Genomic DNA, 10,425 nt, shown 5'->3' with positions numbered 1-10,425 from the left:
TCTCATCGGTGTCTGTCTGGAATAAAAATCCTCCCTCAGGGGCTGGTGGATGAACCCAGGTCTGCTAACAGTGCGATTCTTGGACTGATGCTTCTGTCGCGGATACACAACTGTGAGTTGTGTTCCTTCCTTTTTAGTTCAGTGGTGAGTATCTTTACCTATCACATGGGGAGTGTGGAGTCAATTTCTACATGGGGAGGTTGCACATTTTCAAGACATCGGAATGTTTCATGGTGCAGCTTCATCTCAAAATATAATGGCGAATGTTGGCAGAGATAAAAATGCAAGAGGGAATGTTCTGTTTAAGAATTTTCTGAAGCAGTGACCGTTTCATCATGAAGTGCCCTCACAGTACACAGTGATAGATAATTGTGATTTTAGTCTAATACCGATTTCTGTTCGTGCTGCTCAGTGACACTGCTTCATATCTGCCAGTCTGCCATGTTGCAACTTGTTAAAATTGATGAAGAATAAAAGAAGTACGCCTGTCGCAACAACCCTAATATAAAAGCAAAATATTGCAGATGCTGGAAATCTGAGATAAAACAAAACGTGCTGGAAATATTCAGCAAGTCTGACCGCATCTGTGGAGAGTGCGGCAGAGTTAACGTTTAAGGTCAGCGACATTTCACTAGAATTGACAAAGGTTAGCAATGTAATAGATTTTAAGCAAATAAAGTGAGGTGGTGCAAAAGAGAACAAAAGAACCAAGGGAACAGAAGAACAAATATTATTCCTAATGAGCTTGATTACGTTTTTATTCAGCAAGGAATGTATTTTTGTGTCATTTCATACAGCAGCAAGAAAATTTCATTCCCTGACCGTGTTTCATTCCTTGACTAGGAATATAGCCATGTCTGTGATGTAGAAAGCATTGAATTCCACAAGACCACCAGGGAATCTGCCAGAATTCACTACAAGTGAGCTGCTCCACGCTACATTTGCTATTTATTCACTTCAGGCCATTTTCACCACAGATTAGTTTTTCATTAAAGCAACCAAATATTTACCTGAAACACAAAAGCCTTGTTCAGGCAATGACAGCACCGAATGTGTTGACATGAGCACAAAGCTGCAGATGTACAATTTTCAATTTCCAAGATGAACCGACCTCATCAATGTACAAAGCAGCACACTGCCATCAAACATCAATAGAAACAACTGACACACATCAAATTCTGCCAGTTTCATGTGGGATCTCCTTCGGCTTCTATCATTGCTTTTTCTCCAGCTCTCTCTGTTCCCCCAGCTCCCAGGTCAGTTAGATGCCTGATGTGAACACATCGAATTCATGAAACCCAGATTTCCCTGGAAAGCCAGGAATGGGAATGAAAGATGGAGGACATTGGGAAACAATGGGTGTTGCAGATAATGGGATAAACAAGCACTGTGATCTCATCTTCCTGCTTCTTCCAGATACTGAATACTGGAATGTGTAAGAGTTGTTCCCATTAGCAATTATCCCCAGTCACACTCTCCTTCCAATCTTTTACCCCTTGCTTATATTTCAAACTCTGCATAATTTCTCACTGGTTTTCAATGTGTATTTGGCTCTAATGGGTTGTAAGATGGTAGAATGACTGTGAAGGCAGCAGCAGTGCTGTTAATGAACATACAATAGCAGAAAGGTACAGCACAGAAGGAGGCCATTCGGTCCAGCATGATTCGTTGACAGAGCAGTTGTGATTTGTTGATCAGGAATGATATTTGTGCAGCTTGAGCAGCAGGCAGAAATATCTGCCCCATTGCCTGCCACCCATATTTTCCTGGCCTTTTCCTCACTTTCATCAGTTCATCACTCTGTGTTCTAACATGTTCCCCTTTCCATCCCAAGCTCTGTCTCTATAACTGTTAGCGACCAGTTACATCTCTGACTTCTTCAGCTCTGCTGCACAGTCACCGACCTGGACCTTTAATTGTGTTTCGCTCTCTCCACAGATACCGCAGGTGGCTCAGCTGCACAGCAGGGCAGGAAAAAGTGTGGAAGAGCTATAGTGATAGGGGATTCTATCGTGACGTGTACAGATCGGCCTTTCTGTGGTGGGAAACGGTCTCCAGGATGGCATGTTGCCTCCCTGGTGCTCTGGTGAAGTATGTCATGGAGCAGCTGAAGGACATTCTGAAGGGGGAGGGTGAACATTCAGAGTTCGTGGTACACACCGACATTGGCAGAAAGAGGGATGAGGCACTGCAACAAGAATTTAGGGAGCTAGGTAGAAGATTGAAAAACAGGATCTCAAACGGTGTATTCTCCGGATTACTCCTGGTGCCACATGCGAGTGAGTATAGGAATAGGAGGAAAGAGCAGATGAATGCGTGGCTGAGGAGATGGTGCAGGAGGGATCACTGGGTATATTTCTGGCGTGCAAGTTGCGTGGGTTGCACCTGAACTGGAACGGGACCAAAATCTTGCTGAGAGGTTTGCTGGTGCTGTTGGGGGTCCGGGGCTGGGGTGGGGGGGGGGGGGTGCGGGGGGTGCGGGGGTGGGGTGGTTGGGGTTGCTGGGTGCTAACATAATTTGGCAGGGGGATGGGATACAAAGTGGAGGTACAGTAGGGGGTGATGCACAGCCAAATATAAAAGAGAAACTGAGTCAGTGTGGAAGGCAGAGCAAATATTGTTAAGGCACAAGTGAAAACTGCAAGGCTGGATTGGATCTATTTTAATGAAAGGAATCTTACCAGTAAGGCAGATGAATTGAGGGCGAAGATTATCACATTGGATTAAGATATTATTGATATCACAGAGACATGATTGATGGAGGGGCAGGACTGGCAGCTCAATATTCCAGGGTATAGAATCTACAGGCAAAACAGGGGTCCATTAGGGGCCAAAGTGGCAATCTGTGTGTGGAGCCGGAGGTTATAGGTGAGGTTTTAAAAATTACTTTTCACCTGTATTCACTATGGAGAAGGACGATGTGGGTGTAGACATCAGGGAGGGTGATTGTGATATACTTGAACACATTAACATTGAAAGGGAGGAATCATTAGCTGTTTTAGCGGGCTTAAAATTTGATAAATCCCCAGGCCCAGGTGCGATGTATCCCAGGCTATGATGTGAGGCAAGGGAGGTGATCAGAGGGGCTTTGACACAAATTTTCAGATCCTATCTGGCCACAGGAGACATACCAGAGGATTGGAGGACAGCGAATATGGTACCTTTCTTCAAGACGGATTCCAGGGATAAACCAGGTAATGACAGACCGGTGAGTCTAACATCAGTGGTTGGGCAACTATTGGAAGAAATTCTGAGGGACAGGATTAATCTCCACTTGGAGAGGCAGGGATTAATTAGGGATAGTTAACATGTCTTTGTCAGGGAGGGATCGTGTCTAACTAACTTGATTGAATTCTTTGAGGTGGTGACTAGATGTGTAGATGAGGGTAAACCAGTTTATGTAGTCAAATGGACTTTAGTAAGTTTTTTGATAAAGTCCCGCATGGGAGATTGGTTAAGAAGGTAAGGGCCCATGGGATCCAGGGAAATTTGGTAAAGTGGATCAAAAATTGGCTTAGTGGCAGGAGGCAGAGGATGGTCGTCGAGGGTTGTTTTTGTGAGTGGAAGCCTGTGACAAGTGGTGTAGCGCAGGGATCACTGCTGGGACCCTTGCTGTTTGTAGTGTACATGAATGATTTACACGTGAATATAGGAGGTATGATCAGTAAATTCGCAGATGACACGAAAATTAGTGGTGTCGTAAATAGTGAGGGGGAAAGCCTTAGATTACAGGACGATATAGAGGGGCTGGTAAGATGGGTGGAGCAGTGGCAAATGGAATTTAATCCTGATAAGTGTGAGGTGATGCATTTTGGAGGCCTAACAAGGCAAGGGAATATACAATGGATGGTAGGACCCTAGGAAGTACAGAATGTCTGGGGGACCTTGGTGTACTTGTCTATAGACCACTGAATGCAGCAGCACTGGCAGATGAGGTGGTTAGGCAGGCATATGGGATAATTGCCTTTATTAGCCAAGGCACAGAATATAAGAGCAGGGAGGTTATGATGGAGCTGTATAAAATGCTAGTTCGGCCACAGCTGGTGTACTGTGCACAGTACTCTGGGCAACACACTATAGGAAGGATGTGATTGCCCTGGAGAGGGTGCAGAGGAGATTCACGATGATGTTTTCTGACCTGGAGCATTTCAGTTTTGGAGAGAGACTGAAATGGCTCGAGTTATTTTCCTTAGAGTAGAGAAGGCTGAGGGGGGACACGATTGAGGTATACAAAATTATGAGGGGCATTGATAGGTTCGACAGGAAGAAACTTTTTCCTTAGTGGACGTGTCAATAACCAGGGGGCATAGATTTAAGGTAGGGGGCAGGAGGTTTAGAGTGGATTTGAGGGAAAAAGTTCACTCAGAGTGTGTTTGGAATTTGGACCACACTGCCTGAAAAGGGTTGGGAGAGGCAGGAACCCTCACAACATTTACCAAGTATTTCGATGAGCACTTGAAACGGCAGAGAATACAAGGCTACGGACCAAGTGCTGCAAAATGGGATGAGAATAGTTCGGTTCTTCATGACTGGCACAGACACGATTGGCCGAAGGGCCTGTTTTTCTGCTGTATAACTCTATGACCGCCGAGCTGCGAACCATTTGCTGTTTCTTTTTAATGTCAGTCACGTTTGTGAGAGTTGTCATCACAGTAAAAAAACTGATTACTTTCTGACCAGGAATCGAACCCAGAACGCGAGAGTGAATGCATTGAGCCCACGCCACTCGAACACCAGTGAAGCTCACCCACGCCTTTCAATATTAGCTGCTTTTCCCATTTCTTCACCTTCAACAGGCTGATTTGTTTGTTTATTTCTCACACATTTTTTGCCTTTTGTTCAGTTTATGACAAATCCACGATCTCTGATTGATATTGAGACATTTGAACATTTCCAACCAGCAAACTGAGTAGTCAACTCAAGAAAAAAGACACAAAGCCGCTGCGAGCAGGGTTTGAACCTGCGCAGGGTAATTCCCCATTGGATTTCAAGTCCAACGCCTTAACCACTCGGCCATCACAGCTCAAACGTTGCTCGCTCTTCTAATTAAATCATTGGTACAATGCATTAGACAATTGCTGAAATTAGACATATTCTGGGGAATCATTGTCTTTGAGCCTTGAGTTGAGTTGCATCTCCCAGTGTATGTTAAAATTCCCATGATGGAATTAGTGTAGTTTACAACACAGAAGGAATCCTCTCGACCCGCTGAGCCTGCACCGGCTCTTTGAAAAATCAGTCAGTTTAATCCCACAATCCAGCTTTTCCCCATCACCCTGGAAATCAGTCCTCTTCTCTCCTCGCTATTCTCTGTTTTATGTAGCTCAGAAAATTATGTATCCGCGCTGCCACTGGTCCTTTAATTCCATCACTTTAATTTTTCTAACAAGTTGATTATGTGGTCTTTCACCAAATGCTTTTTAAAGTCCATCTCCACAACATCAATCACATTACCACTACCCTCATCAACTTTAGAGTTATACAGCTATACAGCACAGGAATAGGCCCTTCGGACCATCGTATCTGTGCCAGCTATCAAGCACCCATCTATTCTAATCCCATTTCGAGCACTTCGCCCGCAGCCTTGTATGCTATGGCGTTTCAAGTGCTCATCTAAATACTTATTAAATGTTGTGAGTGTTCCTGCCGCTACCACCCCTTCAGGTAGTGTGTTCCAGTTTCTTTCTCCATTAATTCATCACAGAACACATTTCATGAGAAAAACATCATCTGCCATGAAAACAAAACCCAGTTCATCAATTCACATCCCTTGGCAAAGAAGATTCCCCAAAGAAATATTGTCAACAACCCACCGCTGGCCTTCCAAAGGCCAGCCCTGCTTTTGTGGCATGTGTCTGCCGAGCGGTCGGACCTAAGTGTATAGACTCAGTTCAAGGTCCAAATGAACATTGGTGTGAATGGAACGTGTGTAACCTCGAAACAGCGGTGGTAACCGAGCGATGTTAACGGCTTTAAGACCGTGAAAGTGAATGTTACAGTCTGCTAAGCCACAGTGAAATGAAATGGAAGCAAGTGAGTGTTAATAGTGGAAGGAATAATCTGAGAGAAGGGGCGGGTTTGAATGTTGGAGCGTGAAGCACAGGCATGTGTAAGTGAAATGCTGGAAAAGGAGACAGTAGTTTTTTTTCTCCATCAAGAAGAAATTCATTTTCAAGAAGTAAGGATTGGTTATTTGATGCATTCCATTAGTTGGTGCAGCAGCCGGTTTAAGACATAAAGCAAGCTCTGTCTGGATTTGGAGTTGCTGTGACCACAACACAGAGTATTCACTATTATACATTCACAGTCCCACTTAAGCAGCTGCGATAGTCTAACACAATTGTTTGAGAAAGATCTTTTTCAGTGAAGAGGATTTCTCGACATAAGCTGCCTGATCTGCTGAATCTTTCTAACATGTCATGCTTTTATTTTGGACTTTCCACCTGAGCAGCTTTTCTGCTGATATAAGAAACAGCAAGGGTCCCAGCACCGATCCCTATGGTGCACCATTGGTCACCGATATAACACAAATTATGACCGCATTGGGAATGGAACCCCAATTCAATGGAATTATGATCGCTGAAACCCCGACTATCAACAACTTTGGGGGATGCCATTGACTAGAAACAGAACAGAATTAGCCACATACATACTGTGTCTACAACAGCGGGTCCGAGGCTGGGAATTCTGCAGCGATTAACCCAACACCTGACACCCCAAAGCCTGTCCGCCATCTACAAGACACAAGTCAGGAGTGCGATGGAATACTGTCCACTTACTTGAATGATATTGGAGCTGCATTCAGGAAGCTCAACATCATCCGGGACATATCAGCCCACTTGATTGGCAGCCCATCCACCACCACAAACATTCTCTCCCTTTGCCACCAAAGCACAATAGCAGCAGTGTGTATCATCTACAAGATACACTGCAGCAACTCACCACAACTCCTTCAACAGCACTTTGCAATTCGACAGCACTTTGCAAACGCGTGACCTCTGCCACCTGGAAGGGCAAGGACAGCAGATGAGTGGGAACATCACTATCTGCAAGTTCCACTCCAGGCCACACACCATCCTGACTTGGAAATATATCACCGTTCCTTTACTGATATTGGATCAAAATCCTGGAACTCCCTCCCTAACAGCACTGTCCGTGCACCGACACCACATGGACTGCAGTGGTTCAAGAAGGCAGCTCACCACCACCTTCTCAAGGGAAATTAGGGATGGGCAATAAATGCTAGTCTTGCCAGCGATGCCCATATCCCATGAAATAAATTTTAAGAAGTCAGAAATGAAACAGAACTCAGCCAAATTAGTGGCACTGTTTTGTCCTGGCTGTCTCTCTTTAGGCTTTCGTCACTCTTGGTGTATATGACTGTTCACTCTGTGTGAGTCAATGTGGTTCACATTTTGGAACTTTGCAGCAGACATATTTGCTGTTCCTTCCTCCTGTTCCTCCTTGATTATTTCTGCCTGTGTGTAACTGAGGCTGCGTTTTGGGTAGGTCCTGTCCAGGTGTCCTCATCACACATGTTGCAGCACTTACTCTACTTCCAGTCCTTTGTCTGGTGGCCTTCCAGCTTACAGCTGCTTTGTATTTGGCCGCCACGTGCCCAGAATCTCCACATAACTGAATTTCCTCATCCCTGGGCATGATGAAAGGTGAAGGACAGCGAGGCGGTTTTGGAAAGTATTTGCACTTGGGAGTGCGAAAAATTGAATGGTACGAAAAGGAAAATCCAGTCTCCAGCTTTGTGAATCTTATGGGAAATGGAGTTGTTAATTTATTTTCGGGTTGTTCTTGGAACAGAGATGGCTGACGGGAGATCTGATTGAAATGTACAAGATGTTGAGGGGCCTGGATAGAGTGGAGGTGACTGGCCTATTTACTTTGGAAGAGAGATCAGAGACGAGGGGCATAGATTTAAAGTGATTGGTAGAAAAGTTAGAAGGGAGATGGGAGATGAGGAGAAGTCTTTTCACCCAGAGGGTGGTGAGGGTCTGGAACTCACTATCTAAATGGGTAGTTGGGGCAGAAACACTCGACTCATTCAAAAGGTGTCTGGATATTCACCATCTGCAGATGTTTCAGTAGCTGTGCTCTGAAACCCTCTCAGTGCCTTTCAACAGGTAGATTCATGACAGAATATGCACACTGGGAGAAAAGGAATGCTCCCTCACCATTTAAAATTGAGTACAATTTTTCTAGTTAGCTTCCTGTCCACAATGATCAAGTGAAAAAGACGTTTCTCTCTATTTACCCTCCTCATTCATTTCCTGATCCTAAAATACTCAATCAAATCACCCATTAACCACCCAAAGTCTATGGAATGCAAGCCTATTTTAATTAATCACATCTCATAATTTAACCATTAGAGCCTTGGCTGCATTCTGGTGAAAATTCACTGCCCTGTTTCCAAGGCCAATGTGTATCCTTTATAATGTGCTGCGACCAAAACTATACACAGTATTCCAGGTATGGTCTAACCAGCATATTGTGCAGTTGAAGCCAAATTTCTCTTTTTACAACAGAATAGAACAGAATAACAAAATCGTTACAGTACAGAAGGAGATCCTATGGCCTTTCTTGTGCATCCTGCCTCTCTGCAAGAGCAACTCAGCTGGTCCAACACATCTGCATTTTCAACATAGCTCTGCAAATGTTTCTCTTCAGATAATTACCCATTATTTTTCTTCTTCCTTATTGGGATATGAGAGTCCCTGGCAATGCCAGCATTTACTGCCCATCAGTAATTGTGCTTGGGAAGGTGATGGTGAGCTGCCTTCTTGAACCGCTGAAGTCTATATGGGGAGGCACTCAGACAGTGATGTTAGGGAGGGAATTCCGGCATTTTGACCCAGCAATATAGTTCTAGGTCAGGATGCTGTGTGACTTGGAGGGAGGCATGCAGGTGGCGGTGTTCCCATGCATCTACTGCTCTTGTCCTTCGAGGTGATACTGGTTGCAGGTTTGCAAGCAGTTGTGAAAGTGGAGCAAGTGAATGTTTAATGTGGTGGATAGGGTGATGATGAAGCAGGTTGGTTCGTCTTAGATGCTGTTGAACCTTCAGAGTGTGTTTGGGGCTGAAATCATGCAGGCAAGTGGAGAGCTTTCCATCACACCCTGACTTCTGCCTTCCAGATGGTGGACAGGTTTTGGGGAGTTAGAAGATGAGTTGCAGAATTTCCAGCCCCGGACCCACTCTTGCAGCCACAGTATGTTTATCGCTGTTCCTGGTTTCTGGGCAAGGCTAATCCCCAGGATGTTGATGGTGGAGGATTCAGCAATGATAATACCGTTGAACTTCAAGGGGAGATGTTTAGAATTTCTCTTGTTGGGGATGAAAATTGTCCAGCAATTGTGAGGTGTGACTGTAACTTGCCGTTTATCAGTCCAAGCTTGACTGTAGTCCAGGCCTTGCTGCATATGCATATGGACTGCTTCAGTGTCTGAGGAGTCGAGAATGGTACCAACCATAGTGCAATCATCAGCGAGCATCCCCACGTCTGACCTCGTGATGGAGGGACGGTCATTGATGAAGAATCTGAAGTTGATTGGGTCCAGGACAAGACTCTGAGGAACTCCTGCAATTATGTCCAGGAGCTGAGATGATTGACGCCCAACAACACAACCATCTTCCTTTTAAAATAGAAGTATAGAAGATAGGAGCAGGAGTAGGCCATTCGGCCCTTCGAGCCTGGTCCGCCATTCATTATGATCATGGCTGATCATACAACTCACTAATCTGTTTCTGCTTTTCCTCCACATCCATCGATCCCTTTGAGCCCAAGAGCTTGAAAACATACAATGTTTTGACCTCAACTGCTTTCTGGGGGAGCGAATTCCACAGGTTCACCACTTTCTGGGTGAAGAAACGTCTCCTCATCTCAGTCCTGAATTTTTAAAAATTCATTCATGGGATGTGGGCGACGCTGGCCAGGCCAGCATTTATTGCCCATCCCTAATTGCCCTTGAGAAGGTGATGGTGAGCTCCCTTCCTGAACCGCTGCAGTCCATTTGGTGTAGGTATACCCACAGTGCTGTTAGGAAGGGAGTTCCAGGATTTTGACCAAGCGACAGTGAAGGAGTGACGATATAGTTCCAAGTCAGGATGGTGTGTGACTTGGAGGGGAACTTGCAGGTGGTGGTGTTCCCATGTATTTGCTGCCCTTGTCCTTCTAGTTGGTAGATGTCGCGGGTTTGGAAGGTGCTGTCTAAGGAGCCTTGGTGCATTGCTGCAGTGCATCTTGTAGGTGGTACATACTGCTGCCACTGTGCATCGGTGGTGGAGGGAGTGAATGTTTGTAGATGGGCTGACAATCAAGCGGGCTGCTTTGTCCTGGATGGTGTTGAGCTTCTTGAGTGTTGTTGGAGCTGCACCCAGCCAGGCAAGTGGAGAGTATTCCATCACACGCCTGA

The 10,425-nt window shown here is 45.2% G+C and overlaps 1 non-coding gene across 1 annotated transcript; it reads right to left on the bottom strand.

The window, feature by feature from the left end:
• Positions 1-4,939: 4,939 nt before the first annotated feature.
• Positions 4,940-5,023, bottom strand: trnas-uga (transfer RNA serine (anticodon UGA)). The gene has a single exon. It is a non-coding gene; the product is annotated as a tRNA-Ser (tRNA).
• Positions 5,024-10,425: the final 5,402 nt, after the last annotated feature.

This window comes from Heterodontus francisci, chromosome 34 (genome assembly GCF_036365525.1).
Source record: "Heterodontus francisci isolate sHetFra1 chromosome 34, sHetFra1.hap1, whole genome shotgun sequence".
Lineage (NCBI taxonomy): Eukaryota > Metazoa > Chordata > Chondrichthyes > Heterodontiformes > Heterodontidae > Heterodontus > Heterodontus francisci.
The sequence above is the reverse complement of the archived record's forward strand: the minus strand, read 5'-3'. Positions and strand labels throughout refer to the sequence as shown.